At 51.9% G+C, this 19065-nt stretch overlaps 1 pseudogene; it reads right to left on the bottom strand.

Moving 5' to 3' along the window:
* Positions 1-15865: 15865 nt before the first annotated feature.
* LOC141491553 (vesicle-associated membrane protein 2 pseudogene) lies at positions 15866-16246 on the bottom strand (annotated as a pseudogene).
* Between the last annotated feature and the right edge of the window lie 2819 nt (positions 16247-19065).

Genomic DNA, 19065 nt, shown 5'->3' on the forward strand with positions numbered 1-19065 from the left:
CATCCCCTAGAGATCATGCCCTACAGCCCCCCAGGGATACGTGGCCTCACAGACGGATGCATCATGATGTAATTCACTGGGGTTGCTGCCTCATAAGGGCAGGTGGACAACTCCAGTCGTAGGGCCCACACCCAGCTGGTAGGAATCTGGGCAGAGCATCCCCAGGCTAAGACGAAGTCTTTTTCCCCAAGTCTGGGCAGAGATCAAAACGCCCTCGTTTAGATCGTTATCTGTCTTAGGGTTAGATATTCCCAGGAGCCTCTCTGGCTTAGCATGCCAATGAGTTTGAGCCAGAAGCCAAGGGAAGCTGGGAAGGCCAAGTCTTTGGTCTCTGCTGCCTGGTCTGCAATCCTAGATTTTTTAATGCTGGTGGTGCTTAACTCAGACTATTAAAAAAATCTCCCCATCTTCGGAATCTGCCTAACAAAGGCCGACTCCTAGACAACCCTCGAATACCTGTCCTAGGCCTGGGGCTGCACCATGTACTTAGGGAAGTAAGCTGATTTGTGGGAGCATTGTGAGAGACCTTGAGGAGAGGAAATGGGGGGACAACCTGGGAGAGCTTCTTGTAGGGGGTGGTCTGAGCCGAGCCTTGAAGATAGGTGAGGATGCCAAGAAGCAGAGATGCCCACACAAAGGCAGGAAAGGGGACATCATGGATGGGGAGCTGGGGTGCAGGGGCTTGGCAGTCAGATCATGCTGAACCCCTGACCCAACAGATCAATGCAGTCATAGCATGTCCTCCCTCAGCTGCCTTTTCTGAACTAAAAGGTGTGGAGGACTGAGTCTCTGCCAAGAACCAGGACCCCACCCAGGAGAGCAGGGTCATGGGCTCCTCTACCTTAGGGTCTGCTTACCCCCTTTTAAGGATTAGGAAACTCGGGTCCTGGGCTAGTGATTTGGATAAGATCACAGAGGCAGGACCAGGGCTCAGGCCTCCTGACTGAGTCCAGGATGATGAAGACAGTTAGGGAGTGATCAGCTCACATTACACTTAAATCTGTCCCTGTTGGTAATTGTTCGGCTGGGGATCGGCAGGGGAAAGTAGGGAAGGTGAGACACTGTCTTTAGCAGGCAAGTGGAGAGAATACTGAGAAAAGTAATACTGAGAGCAACAATGACGACCATGACAAAGGCAACAGTGACAGCCCTGTCTGGCGCTCAGGGTGGCGTGCCTTCCTCACCGGGAAGTCAGGAAGGGAGAACAGCGATTACTAGCTCTACTTTGTATAGGAGGAAACTGAGGTTCTCGGAAATGGAGTCCCCAAGATCACCTAGCTGAGAAGCGTCTACCTGCGGAAGGGCCTAAGGGACAGCATGCTCACTGACCCCACACAATTTCCAAACACCATTTGGGTCGGCCCTGCTGACCCCCTTCCTCCTGACCCCCTTCCTCCTGACCCCCTTCCTCCTGGCCCCCTTCCTCCTGGCCCCCTTCCTCCTGACCCCCTTCCTCCTGGCCCCCTTCCTCCTGGCCCCCTTCCTCCTGACCCCCTTCCTCCTGACCCCCTTCCTCCTGACCCCCTTCCTCCTGGCCCCCTTCCTCCTGGCCCCCTTCCTCCTGACCCCCTTCCTCCTGACCCCCTTCCTCCTGACCCCCTTCCTCCTGGCCCCCTTCCTCCTGGCCCCCTTCCTCCTGACCCCCTTCCTTCCCGAGGAAAGTATTCACAGTCACAGAGTTGTTGAAATTGAGTGGTTACTCACCTGCCGTCTCAGGTACCACCACTGAAAGGGGAAAAGGAGCCCGGAGATGCGGCAGATGATGAGGGAGTGACAGAGAACACTCAGTGCTGGCTGGGCATCCTCTCCCAAGTCGCTGCCCATGAGCTGAGAGACCCCTTTCCAAGTCCTTTCTTTGGGAGGTTCAAAATGAGAATTTGTCTGGCGGTGTCTCAATTCTGTGTGATAAGTGAATTTTTCTGGTTGTTTATTTCAATTCACTTCAATAAGCATTTTTTGAGCACCAACGTTTGTCAGGGACTAGGAAAGGGAACACTGAATGCCTCTGAGTCAGTAAGGCCCCAAGGACTTGGCGGATGCCCCTGATCATGGCTGATGGAGGCCCTGAGGGATCCTGGGGCTAGAGCATTCTTGGGGGGCTCCAGTTGTTGGGAAGCATGAAGAAAGTTCAAAGGGTGAGGTACAAGTGCATGGGTGTGAGGCCTGGAGAGTGGATGGAGAGACCAGCATGGCCTGGAGCCAAGACTGGCCCCAACCACCAGCAGCTTTTTCTTTTTTTCTTTTTTGCAAGGCAATGGGGTTAAGTGGCTTGCCCAAGGCCACACAGCTAGGTAAGTATTAAGAGTCTGAGGGCGATACCTAGCTGTGTGGCCTTGGGCAAGTCACTTAACCCCATTTGCCTTGCAAAAATCTAAAAAAAAAGAGTCTGAGGTCGGATTTGAACTCCTAACTCCAGAGCTGGTGCTCTATCCACTGCGCCACCTAGCCACCCTTCACCAGCAGCTTTTTCAATGGGGATTCTGGCCAGGAACTCAACCTTAGAATTCCACACTTGATTTAAATATGAAGGTGTTTATAGATCGATAGATAGATCGACAGATTGATACTCTATGACCCTAATACTGATAATCAACTACATGTCCATTCAGAGGGATTTTGCGTGGGGTTGGAGACTGAGAGAGAAGACATTGCTCCGGTTCACTCTGGGGTGGGGGCTGAGCCTCCTGGACAGTTTCTGTGAGATGGTTCTGGAGCCCACCTCCTAGGTTGCCTCTGAGCCTGGTGATGAGAGAGCTCACGAGATGGGTCGGTAGCACCCAGGATGGGGGCTGGTATGATGGTCCCTCTGTATCCTTCTCCCTGCCCCCCTCCATGCTGATGCCTCACCCCTGTTATCATCCCAATTTGCCTTATTTATAGCTTGCATGTGTGTTGTCTCCTGGGGAATCCTTGAGAAGAGACTGTTTTTGCCCTTCTCTGCATCCCCAGGGCTTCACCTGGCACATGGTATGTCCTTTATTTTTTTTTTAAATTTTATTTATTTAAGGCAGTGGAGTTAAGTGACTTGCCCAAGGTCACACAGCTAGGCAATTATTATGTGTCTGAGTCTGGATTTGAACTCAGGTCCTCCTGACTCCAGGAGCGCTATCCACTGTGCCACCTAGCTGCCTGGTGTGCCCTTTATTGTTTGCTGACTAACTGACTGCCCGCCTCACATCCCCACCAACACGAAGGGCCTACATTAAAGTCATTGCAGTGATCTAGACTGCCGAGTTCTCTTTTCAATAGTGGCCTGGACTCTCCCCCATGGACCCGGGGGCAGCATTTGTCAAAGAACACTGGAGCTGAACGTTTTCTGAGGGAACCTTGGGCCCGAGCCCCCGTCTACGCTCCTGTGGGGGTGACTAAGGCTGCGCAGCTGGGGAGCAGCAGATTTGGGGCTTGCACTTCAAGGCCGCTGCTCTTGCCATCATGGCGAGTTTGGGAATGGCTCTGGCTCCATCTGGAGAGTCTTGTCCTGAGAAGCTCTATGGAAAAGGGCATGCCGTGTTCAACCACCCAGGGGAAAGGAGCAGGTTAAGAGACCCCGCTTTGCACCAGCTCTCTGTTGTCTTTATCTTTCTCTTGACAGCTGCCCTTTGCCCACCCCTGCATTGGTATCTGGCGTGGGACTCCATGGGATGTGAGCCGTGATAACCCTCTTCAAAGCCCAGCCGTCTGCCAAGACCATGGTTCAGCACCCTCCGAGGAGGGTGGTTCCCCCCTGTGGTTCCCCCCTCACCATGTTCGTGGAAGGGCAATGAAGGACTCTGGGCCCTGAACAGAATCACAGAACAGCCAGAATAATCCATTTGGACTCATTAAGAGTCATAAGAACTGAAGCCACGCAGGCGGTTTCCATTTGCAGACAGTTCTTCATCCTCCAAAGGTCAACCCAGCAAACAGTCGGACCCAGAGATGCCGAAGGAGAAAGCCAGCCAAGCCAACGACTGCGCTCCCCCAGCCGTGGTTACTGGAGGAGGCTGGTGGAGCCGCAGGGAGGCGTCGTGTTGGGGAGACGCAGATCAGTTATATGGCGAGCCCGTGGTCCAAGGCTAGTCAGAGGCAGAAGACAAGCCTTCTTGACCCGAGTTCAGCATGTTGAGAGGTATAATTAATGGGATGTGGTATGATATGACATGGGGTGAGGTGACAGAGCATATGTCATTGCTGTTTTGAGTCATAGCTGACTCTGTGACCCCCCATTGGGGGGTGTTCCTGGCTAAATACTGGAGTGGTTTGCCAGATGAAGAAGTGAGGCAAAGAGAAGGGTCTACAGCTGGATTTGAACTCAGATCTTCCTGCCTCCAGTCCAGCACTCTATCTAGCCATCCTGGGACAATTCAATAGAGGAGGTACATCCAACAGGGCGCCCCTTTTGTAGAGTTCAGGATCAGACAAGGTTCCATGACGGGCAGGACTGGATAGAAAAGGAGCAGGGGCTGCCCCGGATAACCGGCCTGGCCTGGGAGCCCCCTTCTCTCCAGCCTGTGCAGAGAGCCCGACCACGGTGACTGCCCCGTGGACCTGGAGCAGGGGGAGACATCACGCTTGAGGCCGATCTGCTCAGCCGCTGACAACGAGGAGCCTCCTTCAGTGGTCTCAGAGCCAGACCGCAGGCACCGGTCATTCGGAATCTGATCTTCTCTTTGTTGGCATTTTCTGAGCTGACGCTGTCCTGCAGAGGGCAGAGTCAGGGCTCCTCGCCTCCCCTGACCATCAGGAGCAGTCTCCATGAGTGCCTTCTGCTCGGCCATCGTGGGCCTTTACCCAGACTGCTCTACAGGGGTCACCCAAGTCTGGCCACACGTCCCTCCCTGTTTAGAAAGAGAGGAGCCGGCTCTGAGTCTGGGAAGCAAGGCAGTCAGAGGAAAGACAAAACTGTTGGGGAAGGAGGAAGACAGCTGGAGGAAACCGAGTCTGATGCTGCTGATGCCCCTGGCCTGCTGCCTTCCATTGGTCTGCGGGTTTGTCCTACCTGGCTCCCACAAAGCTGTGGAAGGGCAAACTGACCCAGTGACTTGGGAGGAAAATGTGGGGAGAGCTGGGAGAGAGGCTGAAACACCAGGCAGAGAGGTGGCTGGCCTTACTGGTGGCTGGCTCCAAAGGGTCAGCAAGTGATGGTGACGGAGGAGGTGAGGCAAGGGTGGCCTTCCTAAGCTAGAGGCTGCCCATGCGGCCTCGGGACCAGCAGTCTCTGTTGGGGACCGGTCTCCTCTTCTCCAAGGTCTCTATCCTGAAGGGTCAGAAAATGGGAAATGAACCCCCAGAAGTCAGTCAAAGAGCTCCCTTAGAATCTCAGTCGTCCAGGCCCTGGGCTGATGCTTCTGTGTTCCTGGGATCTCCAGCCTCATCATAGCCTGGCATCGTTGCCACATCACATTTGAAAACCAAGGAGGCTGAGAGAATCTCAGGCTATCTGGTAGATGTATCCACCGGGTTAGAGGTGAGAGGCAGGCTTAGCCCCCAGACCAGGGAGGACGGTCAAGCTGACCCTTGGATCAAAGCTATGGCACAGTACCCGGATGGGCTGCAGCAGCGGCTGCACCCTCCCCCCACACCGGCTAGCCGGGAGCTCCCCTGGAACTCCTTCATTTGCTATCCGTGCCACCCCCAGCCAGCCTGGCAGGCACACCCACGCAGGAGAAGATGGCTTTGCAGAGGCAAGATGGAATGCTGCCAGCCGGATGCTGCCCCAGGAAGCTCTTGGGGAGCTCCAACACTGGCATTCCCAGACCCAGATGGCTGCAGGAGCTGAGGGCTGTTCATGATGGAGCAGGAGGAGACAGATCCTTCTCAGTGCTCTGGGCAGCTGGGTGAGGAGCAATTGGCCCCTTGGGGTCGAAGACCTTGAGAGATCTGAAGCCCAGAAGCCCTGGACTGGCTTTCTCTGGGCCCTGTCCCCACAGGGTGCTGCTTCAGACAGTCCAGGAAAATGCCACAAGCTAGGCCTGGAGTGAGGGGCTCTGGGGTTAGAGATGACATAGAACAGATGGAGAAATTGCTCTGATAATTCTCAGCTGTCCCAAGGGTAGGCTCAGGCTCAGGAGCCACCAATTCTGTATCTGTTCAGCCCCTTGGTCAGTCCATCAGGAAGCATTTATTGAGCTCCTAAAATGTGGGGTGCATGGGGTGTTCATGGGGATGAGCATCTCTGCTGGGAGGACAACTCTTTCTCTTTAGTGTCAGGCCTCCAGAAACAGTCATGGCAGATGGGCTATATCAGGTTGAGGGTAACTGAGGAGTCTCGAACCCATCAGTGAGTTAGGGGATATTTGTCCCAAATATGTGAAGACTTCCCCTGGTAGAATGGGGGAACGTGAACAAGTTGTTCCAAGGACCGCGGAACCAAGCTGGTCAAACATTGATGACATCCACTGCATCCCAGGCCATTGGCATTTTGCCTGCCCCTGGACTTCAATGACTCTGCCTCATTTCAACCCAATTCCCATCAATCAAGACATCATCACTCATTATCACCCGTGAGCTCACCGGTGCTCTTTGGCGAACAGGGACAAAGGGCCATGGCAGCGGCACTCTACATAGGCTTGTCTCATTTGAATAGAGGATGTCAGGACAAGGTTCCTCACTTTCACAATGGGATTTTCCAAATAAAATTTCATGTTCTCTCTGGCCGCCTGAAGCTGTTTTGGGATACTGGGGAGGCACGGACCCAAGATTTTTCCTACCATAAAAGCAGAATAAGAAATCCCTAGGCAGGAAGAAATATACTATAAACAGCCAAGCAAGCAGACAATACCTTCCTGCCAACTTTGGCTTTCTCAGGGACTCCTTAAGAAGCAGATGTGCTAAGGAGAGATGTGCTAAGCTCATATGGGCTCTGGGGGGGCCCATGTTCAGTGTGAGCATTTGCAGCTTGGAACTGGGCAAATACTACAAATTAGGACATGATTTATGGTTCTATGGGTTGTCTCGGCTTAAAGAAAGTGAAGGAGAAAATGTTAATGATGCAGATTAAATTTAGAATGTGTCCTGCATCCATCTGCCTGTCTGCCTGTCTCTGGCTATCATTTATCTCTCTCTCTCTCTCTCTCTCTCTCTCTCTCTCTCTCTCTCTCTCTCTCTCTCTCTCTCTGTGTGTGTGTGTGTGTGTGTGTGTGTGTGTGTGATCTATCTGTCTGTCTGTCTGTCTATCCATCTATCTATCTGTTTTTCTGTCTGTCATCTATCTATCATCTATCTATCTATCTATCTATCTATCTATCTATCTATCTATCTATCATCTCTCTGTCCATCCATCTATCAGTCTATTTATTTATCTGCCTGTCCATTCATCTGTCTGTCTATCTATGCATCTATTTATCTAGCTAGCTATCTGACTGTCCATCTGTCTGTCTGTCTGTCTGTCTGACTATCTATCCATCCAATTATCTGTCTTTCTATCTATCTATTTCTGTCTGTCTTTCTATCCATCTATCCAGCCATCTCTCTCTGGCTCTCTCTAATCTATTCGTCTATCTGTCTATCTATCCATTTATCTATCTATCTATTAATATGGATAGATGGATATACGTGTTTGTGTATACACACTCCAAAAGCTTATGTGTATATAATATACATGTATCTTGGGGCAGCTGGGTGGCACCACAGTGCATGGAGGTCTGGACCGGAGTCAGGAAGTTTCCACTTCATGAGTTCAAATCCAGCCCCAGATGCTTCCCAAGTGGGTGACCCTGGGCAAGTCATTTCATCCTATTTGTCTCAGTTTCCTCATCTGTTAAATGAAGTGGACACACATCCATTTCTTGAGAAATAGGTGTTCTACATTTACAAGCACACCCCTGGTTGGGACCCATGGGGAGCCAAGGGCTCTGGGGGTGGCCTCCAGACCAAGAAGCAGGATATGCCTTGGAGGAGCTCCCAAGAAGCCCGGGCCACTCAAGAGCTTCTCTTCGGGGCAGCAGGTCAGAAGGTGGAGAGAGGTGAAAGGTTTCTTTTACATAAAAGAAACAAGATAAAGAAACAGCATAGAAGGGAGGAGAAAATTCTTATGCTTCTTGAGGGAGGGAATGGGAGGGGAGAGGGAAGAGAGTTTTCCCTTCCTCCTCCTCCTCTCCTCCTGGAACATCCCTTGCTCCAAGGCTCCTGACTCAGGAAAGAATTGCTGAGTCTGGAGGGCACCTTGCCAGGGCTCAACCAAATGACGTTAAAGAAAACACTAAGCAGAGAGCTGAGCAACGAAGGGAGCCTCATGCTTGTCTAGGGCTCAGGCGGTGGCTCCTCGGTTTCTTTGACCAGGAAAAACAGGGAAGATGAGCGAAGGTCTGTGTAGGACCTGCCCCAGACTGAGGGGAAAACAGGGCTGGCTGCCAGACACACACACACACACACACACGGGACGAATGAGGGAGTCAGGAAGAAATACATGAAGACATGCTTATTGACTAGTTGCCATATGTGAGGCCCTCTAGGTGCTGGGGATCCCAAAACACAAGCATATAAAAGACCCGTCTCTCATAGTCCTCATCAGTCCTCAAGAGGCTCACATTCCAAAGTGGGGAGGGAGAATGGGGGGGCAGGATGCCGCAAACAGAGCAATGGTGGCCCTCGCGGGGCCTGGGCTGCTGTGCCTTGGGGATGCCGAGTGGAGTCGATAGGCAATTGATTGGCACATTTTTTCCAGGAACCATGGAAGTGTGGATTTGATCAACACTTTGTGTCCATGGCAATTGGGTGTTTCATTTTCTTTCCAACAGACACAAAGGACCACACGTTCCCATCATTTCCATCCCAAGCCCTAGTAACACCCAAGATTAGATGTGTCCCCTTCGGTGAGGTTGGCTCAGAATGATTGAGAACCAATCTGAGCAATCCTCCTCCAGGGGGAGGTGCTGTCTCCCCACCATCAGTAACAGGAGCCTCCGTGGGTGCCTGTTCAGAGGGTCCTATCCCCAGCCAAAGGGAAGAGAACGAATGAATGATGAACAGGATGAAGGAAACATTTACTGAGCACCTACTTGGGCCAGGGTCCAGACATGTGGGGAATGAAAATGCAAGAGGGACCCAGATTCCCCCCATTTTTTATTGCTTAGAGAGGAGACGTGACTTGCCCAGGGCTCTAGGGCTGCTCTAAGAGTCTGAATTTGAATTTGGGTCTTTTTGTCTCCAAACCCAGTGCTTTAACTCAGAGGCAGTGAAGCTTCCTTCAGGATTCTGGCTCCTCTTACGGAACTGAATCACAGCGACAGTGACTGTGAATGCCAGGTGGGGTGGTGAGGATGATGATGAACATCACTTCCAATATGCAAGCTGCCCTCAGCTCCTGCTGGCCCCTGGGCCCTGGGACAGGGAGGACCTAGCCGAACCTGCATCTCCAAAGCCCTTGGCGTTGTCAGATGGCTCGGCGCCAGACACTGAGAAGAAATCATCAGTGGAAGTGGCGGGGACATCTGTCTGCGTTCATTAACTCTGGCTTGGCTGCTGCTCCCTAAGGCCCATGGGACCTCTCCGAAGGACTTGCGGCAGAAACCGCCCTTCTGTGCGCTGTCCTCGCAGGAGAGGGGAGTCCCATGGGAGCTGCTCTATTTGTTCGGCCTGTGATTGGCTGGGAGACCCTTACTGAGCGCTTCTCATCCCTGTCTTCCTGGTCCTGATGGCGCCTCTTCCTTGCACATGTCTTCTTGCTCCGCTCTCTCTTAGCTAACGTCCCCGGAGTTTTTATCCTTTTCAGGATTTTCACATGACCAGTAAGAGCTTTTCCAGACCAGATGGTTTTAGGACCCAAGTGAATGGTTTTCAAGTGGCAGAATTTTAGTAATCATTATAGGGAAAGGGGGGGGCAGTCCTGGGGTGGGGGCAGAGCCTGCTGTTGCCATGGATGAGCATCCCGACAGGCAGATGAAGGCTCCCCTTACTATCCCCTTGCTTAATCTCCTCGGTCATAAAGTGAACTGACTGTGCCAGTCCTTAATTTGGAGGGGGGGTTCTGGGCCAGACCTAGCCCTTCCCCTGCATTGTCCCCCCAGAGAGCAATGCCAGCCTGGGCTCTGGCTTTGGCATTTCTCCAACTCAGAAAGGGTATTCGGCTCAATTTCCCTCCCTCTGGAGAAATGGAAAGAAGGAGGAGAGGGCTCCAGGCCCATCCCAGAGCTTTGCTCACCACTTCCAGCCTGGACATTGGGTCCTCAGAGGCCAAGCCAATTAGCAGCCTCTCTATGAGCATTCCGGGGCCCTGGGAAACACCGGCACAAGAACCGGCACGGTTCTCCAGCTGGCTGGGAAGAGCTGGATCCAAGGAGGGGACTGAGGCCTGAACATCCACAAAAGATTGAATTCTGGACCACAGCCCTGCAGGATGCTTCAGGGCCCCAGAGTCTCTTTGATTTCACAAACAGCTTCCCCAAAATGGGTTGGGGTGTTCTCAGGGAGCAAAGGCAGCATGATGGAAAGCCAGACCTTCTGCATTTGCAGGTCATTGTAGTAAGCCTCCAGGGCTATTGCTCAGGACACCCAAGGGCTCCAGGGGCTGGAAGATATCCTGGGAAAAAAGCCTCACTCGCCTGGGAGAGAGAGAGAAAGGGATGAGGGAGAGGGGACAAGGAGAGAAATAAGGAGAGAGAGAGAGAGAGAGAGAGAGAGAGAGAGAGAGAGAGAGAGAGCGAGCGAGCAGAAGTCCAAGGGTGGAGCTGAGTCATTGCAGAGACTGGAGTCTTGATGTCAGAGAGGTGAAGGGGTAGATGGGAGGGGGAGGGGATGGGGTAGAGGGATTGGGTGGGACTGGGGATATGGGGGGCACAGCATTGGGGAATGGGGTCATTCTAACCATTAGTCAGTCCAACCCCAAATCTAGGACCTCAAAGAGGAAGGGGAAGTCCTAACTCAGATCCTAGGCTGTGTGGCCTTTGGTAAGTCAGGCCATTTGGCTTTTCTTCAGTGTTTTTTTTAATCACCAAAATGGGGGGCCACTGAGAGGCGATATGTTACAGTGGAAAAAGCTGGACTTGGAGACTGAAACTGAGTTCGAATTCTGGCTCTGCCTCTGAGCACCTGTGTGACCTTAACCTCTCTGGGTCTCAGTTTCCTTGTGTATAAAACAAAGGGGTTGGATCTGGTGACCCCAAAGGTCCCCTCCAGCTCTGAGTCTGATTTGAGGGTAAGATTCTGTGACCGAGTCAGTCCTTAGAGAGCTGTGCCCCAATAAAATCTGACACGAAAGAGTGTTAGAGAAGCTAGGGGGTGCATAGTGCATGGACAGCTCTCCCTAGCACCAGGAAGACTCACCTTCCCAAGTTCAAATCCCACCTCAGACACTCACCAGCTGTGTGACCCTTGCCAAGTCACTTCACCCTGTTGGCCTCAGTTTCCTTATCTGTAAAGATGAGCTGAAAAGGGAAATGGAAAACCACTCCAGCATCTCTGCCAAGAAAACCCCAGCTGGAGTCACAAAGAGTTGAACACAACTGAAAAAGATTCAACAACAACCATAATAAGGTTCTCACTGAGCCCTCATGTCCACTTGTGTCCCTCCCAAAGCAAGCGCTCTTACCTTGGATGTGTCACCTCTTTATGACAGAATATTAACTATCAGGGCGGCACATGTCCTCTGAGGGATTGTGGGCGCCTTGGCCTTAGGTAGCAGCCACTCAGAGTTGTCAGAGGTTGGCGGCTGTTTCTTGGGCCCTCATTTTGTATCTCCACGGACTAATATCTCCCGAAAGAACAGAAGGCTCCGTGATCGATCCGGGCCTCCAGAGATCCTTGATTCTATTTGGTTCAATTTGTACTGTGGAGAATGGGCATGTATGAGCACAGCCAGAGCCAAGAGCAGGTTGGGAGCAAGTGGGGAGCAAAGCTGGGTCATCCTTTCTTCATGAAAATTTGAAGTGGAACCTTTGATGGCAGAGAGGCGGACGATGGGAGTGGAGGTGGGGTCGGGGTGGGGGAATGGGAGTGGAAGGAAGCAGAGCTGTTTGGAACCTTCCGAGGCTGAAGACAAATTTCTTTCCAAAGACAGGACGAGCACCTGGTGAACTGACTTTACTCAGGGGTGTCACCATCTCTGACAGGAGAATTGATGGGGCATCTGGAAATGCTACCTCTGGCTTGGGGCCAGGCTGGCCATCTGTCCCTGGCACAGCCTTCACATGATGGAATGATGGGCCGTGCTGTTACCTGGCTGTTTGGGCTTCCAGGCTCCTCTGTGGGGAGGTTATTTCTTCTTAGCTGTTTCCTCTCATTCAGGGCATTGCCACCAGGTGAATGGAGGTTTGGGGGATGCCTGTGTCACCCAATTGCTCGGGCTTCCCAGATGGATCAGATTGCTCCTACTTAGCATGTGTATTGGGAGTCATCAGGGCAGGGTCTGTGGGATTCTAGGCTGTTCCTGAGACACTGGAGATCTGGCCTTGATGCTGAAGGACTTTAGCCTGGGGATGACACCACAGCCCCCACTAGTCTCCTGTAGTGGGGATGTGTGGTTGGATGCTACTGGACTGAGCAGTGAGCCAAAAAGAGTGGTCGATGCAGTAAGAGGATTGTTTCCTCCTGGTCTCTCTTTCCCTCCCTCTCCTGCTTTTCTCTCTCTCTCCCTCCTCCTCTCTGCTTCTCCCTCTCCCCTCCCTCTGTCTCTCATGTTCTGAGACTCTGAATCAAGTTCCAGTGAGGCAGCTATGGCAACCATTCATACCCAGTAGCGAGGCTTGTCCCCTCCAGGGAGATTGGAGCCTGGCCTTCCTTTGCTTTGTATTTCTTTCCCTGAGCCTAGGAGATCCATGAGCCTGAGATGAGTGTTCTTGGACTTGACTGGAAACTCAGGAGCTCCTGGGTCTGAGCACTGGCAGCCCAGCAGAAGGGGGGTCCTGGAAATGACTTCTCAGGGGAGAAGATGACCAAGGCCAAGATAATGAGGCTGGGCCAGAAGACGTGGACTTTAAGGGAGCTCCTTCGGCAGCTGAAGGCAAAATGGCCCTCAGCAGACCGTCCTAAGGGGCTTCACATTTTAATCTTTTCAATGCCGATCTTCCAGAAGAGTACAGTGTGTCCTGGGGGGCTGCAGTAAGTTTTCAGTACTTCCCAATACTCCTATATAGGCATTTCTTTTGTGGTGGAGGAAACAGCTGGCCTCTACCTGTTCTATTTGGCACATGAAGGCCTTGCTAGAAGGGCCCTCCCTAAAAGTAGTTGCCATTGGCATGAACCAAATCTAAACTTTAGGAAACGTCCCTGGGACTGTGGGTGGGTGAGTGAGATGCTGTGGAAGAGCCCGACTCTCCTCTTTAGGAGTCCTCCTCCCCCAGAGCCTATGAGGTCTCCCTCAGCTCCATCAGAGGTCAGAGCTGGATCTCCTTCATAGGAGAGTGCCCCTGACTCGGGCCAATGTTTTTACCCATGTAATAGTCAATTATCTTTTGATTTCTCTATTTTCTCTAAAAATTCCAATTATCCTCAGAATAAAGTTTTCCCTCTTTCCACATCTCTCACATCCATCTCCTTCTCTGGGTTCTCCTGGGCATCACCTTTATTTCAGCCGGCCTCCCTTTGAGCTCTCCAGGGCTACCAATGTGGTGCTCCTGAAGCACTGACCAAAGACCCTCCCTGGCTCACAAAGTTTCCGTGGCTCCCTATTGCCTCAGTTCCTGATCTGGCCCCTTTCCTCGTCTGCTTGCCCTTCCTTATGTAGACACCCCAGCCCCACCTCTGTGTGTCTATCCTCATGCCTCCTCCTCATGGTCCTCACCCCCTTCTGTGCCTCCATGGCAGGGATCCAGGCTGGGGTGTCATTATTCCCCTCTTGGCTGCGCCTCTGACTCTCTCCTAACTTCCTCATCAAGACTCCAAGGGGTCTCTCCTCCTCTCCCACCTCCCCCTGGTTTCAACATTCTTTATGTGCCATTATTAGACTATAAGCTCATTGAGGGCAGGGATGCCTCTTGGTGTGTATTTGTTTACCACAGTGGCTGGCATCTTGTTTAGTCCTTCAGTCATGTTTGATTCTTCAGGACCTCAATACTGTCCATGGGGTTTTCTTGGCAAAGGTACTGTGGTGGTTTTTGCTATTTCTTCTCCAGTGTGTCCTCACTTTACATATGAAGAAACTGAGGCAAATAGGGTTAAATGACTTGCCCAGGGTCACACAGCTAGTAAATGTGTGAGGCTGAATTTAACTCAGATCTTCCTGACTTTAGGCCTGGGGCTCTCCCCACAGTCCCACCTAGCTGCCCCATCTGGTTGAATATAGTAAGGGCTCAGTAATTGCCTGCCGCCTGTCTGCCATCCCACTGACCTCCTACAGGAGGCGCTCCAAGTAGCCCCACTTCTTTTTTGTGGTTTCTCATCACACATTTATTTATTGTACATTTTCACAATCTGGATTTGCCACAGAATTGGGGGCACTGAAGGGGACAGAGTAGGGATAGGGAATGGGGGGGTCTAGACAAAGCCCCACCCCCACATCTCCACCCCCCCCAACCCAGTAGGCAGCTCTCTTTCTCCTCAACCTCCCAGAATGTGGGACAGGGGAACACAGAGATCCAGTGGCAAGTAAAAGGACTATATCCTTCCCTCCATGTTCCCCTCAAATTGTGCCTTTTAAAGAGACTGTTTGACCCTCCTTGAAGCACCAACTCCCCTCAGCCTAGAGGACTTCACAGGAACCATTCCCTTCTTCCCTTGGGAAGGGGAAGAGATGAGATATCTCCTCCTCCCCAGCAACACATTCTGGCAGTGACTGTTTCCCCCTTCCTTGAATTCAGGGGGGCATCCAAGGGAGGTGGGCAATGACAGGACTTTGCAAACCCTCCCTGGAACTTCAGAGTGGGCTATCAGTTCTGTTCCCCACAAGGAGGTGGCTCAGAGGGGAGGAGGTCCATGGAGGACTTGTGAGGGGTTCCTCAGCCCCCTTACCAGACTCCCCACGGCAGTGACAGCCCCTATTGGCTGGTGACCCCTCCTAGATAAGAATCGGAATGTAGCAGGGCTCCCCAATTCATCCCAGCTGGGGCGGGAGGGGCAGGTGAGGGGGACCTGCTTGAGAATGTCAGTGAGCCCCCCTACCAAATATGGGAAGTAGGAATGTGGAGACCCCCAAGTGGCAGAATCATCGGTCCATGAAAACATTTAACTTAAGGCACTTACATACCAGCTGTGGGGTTGAGAGTTGGGGAGGCATTTGTGGAAAGGAGAAATTGGGAAAGCATGATGACAGACAGAAGGAAATGGATGGTAAAAAAAGTGGAATGGGGGAGGCCACAAGCCCCCAAGTGTTAAAGGCAAAGAACCCCTCGCTTACGTAAATGTCGAGCAAATAAGGGTAAAATCGGAGGAATCATAGGTGTGTTTAGTAGGTAAAAGGAGACCCAATACAGGTCAAGCGGCAGGGAGGACGGAGAAGCAAACCAAAAGGGGTGTGGTTATGTAAATGACATGCTAATTGAAATGCTCAAAGCTCCCAGGAGACACTGGGGAGGGAAAGTTGGCTAAGGGAATCTTTATCACAGTCCATAATGATTGGATAGGCCATAAATATAAGGGGGAGCCCCAGGCTCCTGGGAGGAAAGACATGGGTGGGAGAGAGATGAGCAGCTAAATCCAGGCAAAAAGGAAGATGGAAGGAGAATAGAGAATGTCGCATAGCAAATGCAGATGAGGGGATTGTGGGTCAAAAGAAAAATAAAGGAATGAAGAGTTAGGGGAAAGAAATGGATGATGGGCAGGGGAGAGAAGTTAAGAACAACCAGAAAAAATCTTTTAGTAATAAAACTACAAACAGACCAAATATATATAATGTACATATGTATAAATAACAGCTGGCTATTTACAAGGGGGGGCACACACGCAGACACACTGGAGGGGGGACAGGAGAAGGGGCTGGAAGATATGGCTGAGAGAGCCATGGAGGGAGGGGGCCCTCTCCCGGGCAGGGGCAGCTCCTGCTGCGGGCTTAGGTGCTGGAATAAACAATGATGAGGATGAGGATGATGGCGCATATCACTCCGAGGATGATCATCATTTTGAGGTTTTTCCACCAGTATTTACGCTTGAGCTTAGCAGCACTTGTCTCAAACTGGGAAGCCCCAGCCTGGAGGGCATCTGCACGGTCATCTAGTTCTGAGAACTTCTGGTCCCGCTCTAGGGCCTTGTCCACATTCACCCCATGATATCCACCACCTCATCCACCTGGGCCTGGGTTTGCTGCAGCCTCCTGTTGCTAGTGAGATTTGGGGGGGCAGCGGGAGGGCCCCCTCTCCTTCTGGGGCAGCAGGGGCAGGGCAGGAGCAGGAGCAGACATGGCAGGGACAGCGGCGGCTCCGGCTCCACTGGCTCCGAGTGGTGCTGCCGAGCCTGGGGACGGGAAGATGGCCGTAGCCCCACTTCTTATGGAAGACTTCCCTTGTCCCTCAGGATGCTCTCTCCCGTCCCAAATTAGGCTGTATCGGTCACGATGCTTTGTGCTTCCATTAAAATGGGAAGACGGGTCCTTTTCCTAATGGAATTCTGTTTGGCCATTGTTGAGATTGCCTCCCTGTGGCACGTACTGGGGATATAAAGACAAATCAAAGTAGTCCCTGCCCTCAAGGGGCTTCCATTCTCAGACCAACCAGCTCATTCAGTGCAACGAACATTTATTAAGCACCAACTGTATACCAAGTCTCACCCAGCTGCCTCTGCTGCCTCTTTTCTCAGTGTTTTAATCCATGTGGTCCTTTGCCTGAGTAGAGAACACAGAAGACATTTAATAAATGTTTGTTGAGTGACTGAATGATTGGCCTGGCTTTCCAGTGGAGCTTGTCACTAACCCTAACCCTCAGCCCACCCTGTCTCTTCATGTGGGGCATTAGGAAATTCATGTTAAGAAGTAGAATCAACACGGTCCAAAGAGCTCCCACGGGGCTCGGCCTCCAGCGGCTCCTTTGTTCTTGATGCTCCAGTCCACAAAAGACTCACGTCCAGCTTTGGAGGCCTTGGGTTCCCTGGTCAGGTGGGCGCTGCCTCAGCTCCCTGGCCAGGTCCAGGAAGTGGCCGATGATGGGACTTCTGTGCAGGGGGCTCTTCTTTGGAACTGAACAGTTGCCATGGACCCCAGAGGAAAGAAACGAGTGCGGAAGCTGCCTGGAGAAGAGAACAAATGCCATCGATACGTGTTAAAATGCCGAAGAGCTAGAAAGAGAAAGAGAGAGAACCCAGGTGCCCAAAGTCGGCTTTTCCATCCGATTGCGGATTCATCAAAGAATGTGGGATCTCCGAATGCACGGCGTGTCATTTCCTGAGACAAGCTTGGCCTGGGCTGGGGAAGTGCCTGAGTCATTCCCTTTCCTCTCCCTCTCCCCTCCAAGGAAGGCCTGACCCGAGAGTTGCCAGTGGAAGAAAGGCCCTTGATTTTTTGTTTGGTCAGACCCGAGGAGCATGTGCAAATACAAACCTTCCTGAAGTGGAGCTGTGGCCACCAGAAGGCTCTGCTAAGGATAGTGGGAAGGCAGCAGAACCTTAGCCGGCAACCCCCTCCTCTGAGGTGGCTCTTGTCAGGCCACTGGCTTCTCAGGCCTCAGTTTCCTTAATTGTAAAATGAGATTGCCGGTCTCATCCAACTCCAAATCTCGGCCTCAGTGTCTTTGGGAGAATTCTGAAGTGGTCTCCCATCGAGGGAAGGCAACATGTAGGTGAGGAGCAGGAGGCTGGACCTCAGGGAACTGGGACTTCATCCGGCCAAGACAGCTCATTTCAGTCCCAGGTAGGCCTCCTTGGGCAAGGAGATTCTCCTTTCTGGACCCGAGTGTCTGTCTTTGCCTTCACACACAAATACAGGCAGGATCTATGATGTTGTCAGGTAGGGAAAATCCCTCTACTTGTGCAGCTAGCGACTCTAACCCTGACGTAGGGAGGTGCAGGCAGGCAGCTGGGCTTGGGGGTTCTGTGGTCTCTTCAGCACATTACCACTTACAGATGCGCATGCATCTCATTCACTTGGTCATTCATTAAGCACCTCCTGTTTACCCTGCCCTTTATTAAGCACCAAGGTAGATTCCTCTATCCTTGAAGAGTTTGGGCAAAGTGACCTGGGCAGATGATGAAAGTCACTCAGTGTTTGTGTTTCCAGGATCTCAGGAAGGAAGCTGCTGCTAATGGCTTTTTCATCTGTCGGGATTGCCCAGGTCTTCTGTAAATCCTCCCCAGAGGTCCTCCCAACATGCAGGGGACCTTCTCCTGAGCACTGGGGATCACTGGCTGTCCATCTCTTATTCCTTGGCCTCCTTCTTGGCCATTGTGCTGACCAGGGCCTATGCCTCACAAGCTGGCCCCCATCAAGCTCTCCATTTTTGCCACCCTTGCTATGACTACCGATGGGTCTTCACTCTGCTTCTCAGTATCTCCCCCATGGATGACATCATTTTAAATGCTGTGCCAAGCTCCTTTCCCATACAACTTGCCATTGACCTTCTCTGACCGTTACACCAACCTTCGGCCATGCTTGGGACCCATGCTGCCTCACCAGACGCAGCTTGAGCCCCTTACCCTTCTGCACGAGCCGGCCCCTCCCCTTTCTAATATGTTGCATGAATTCTCATCGATTCTCCTGCTGTTTACTCTTTGTACCCTTAGAGGGACCCTTGTTTAATTCCCTTTGGATATCAGGTCCTTCATTCATTACACTGAGCTCTCTAGCACTTAGTACCATGTCTGGAAAACAGTAGGTGCCAAAGAAATGCTTATTGGTTGATAGACCAACTCTGGGCTTAGCCAAGGTTTTCAGTTCCTTCCCCTATAAAATAGAGATTTTGTGCCATTGGCCTAAAAGGGTATTTACTTGGTGGCAAGGACTTTGTGTTAAGACCTTAGAGACAGGTGAGCCATTACTCAGAAGTTTATTTCTATTTATTTAGTTTCCCCCCACCCCCATATCTCCAGTGGCCAGCACAGGGCAAGGCACAATCCATTTTGGGTTTGTTGAGTTGAATGGATTCAGATAGTCAGTCAATAGGTCTTTCTCATCTACAGAGTAGATGGAAGTGAGGGAAGGGGACAAACATCTATAAAGAGCTCACCAGGTCCTAGGCACCATATGATCTCATCTGATCCTCACAACCACCCCCCTGGGAGGCAGAGCAGGAG

The sequence above is a fragment of the Macrotis lagotis genome, chromosome 6 (genome assembly GCF_037893015.1).
Source record: "Macrotis lagotis isolate mMagLag1 chromosome 6, bilby.v1.9.chrom.fasta, whole genome shotgun sequence".
Taxonomy (NCBI): Eukaryota; Metazoa; Chordata; class Mammalia; order Peramelemorphia; family Peramelidae; genus Macrotis; species Macrotis lagotis.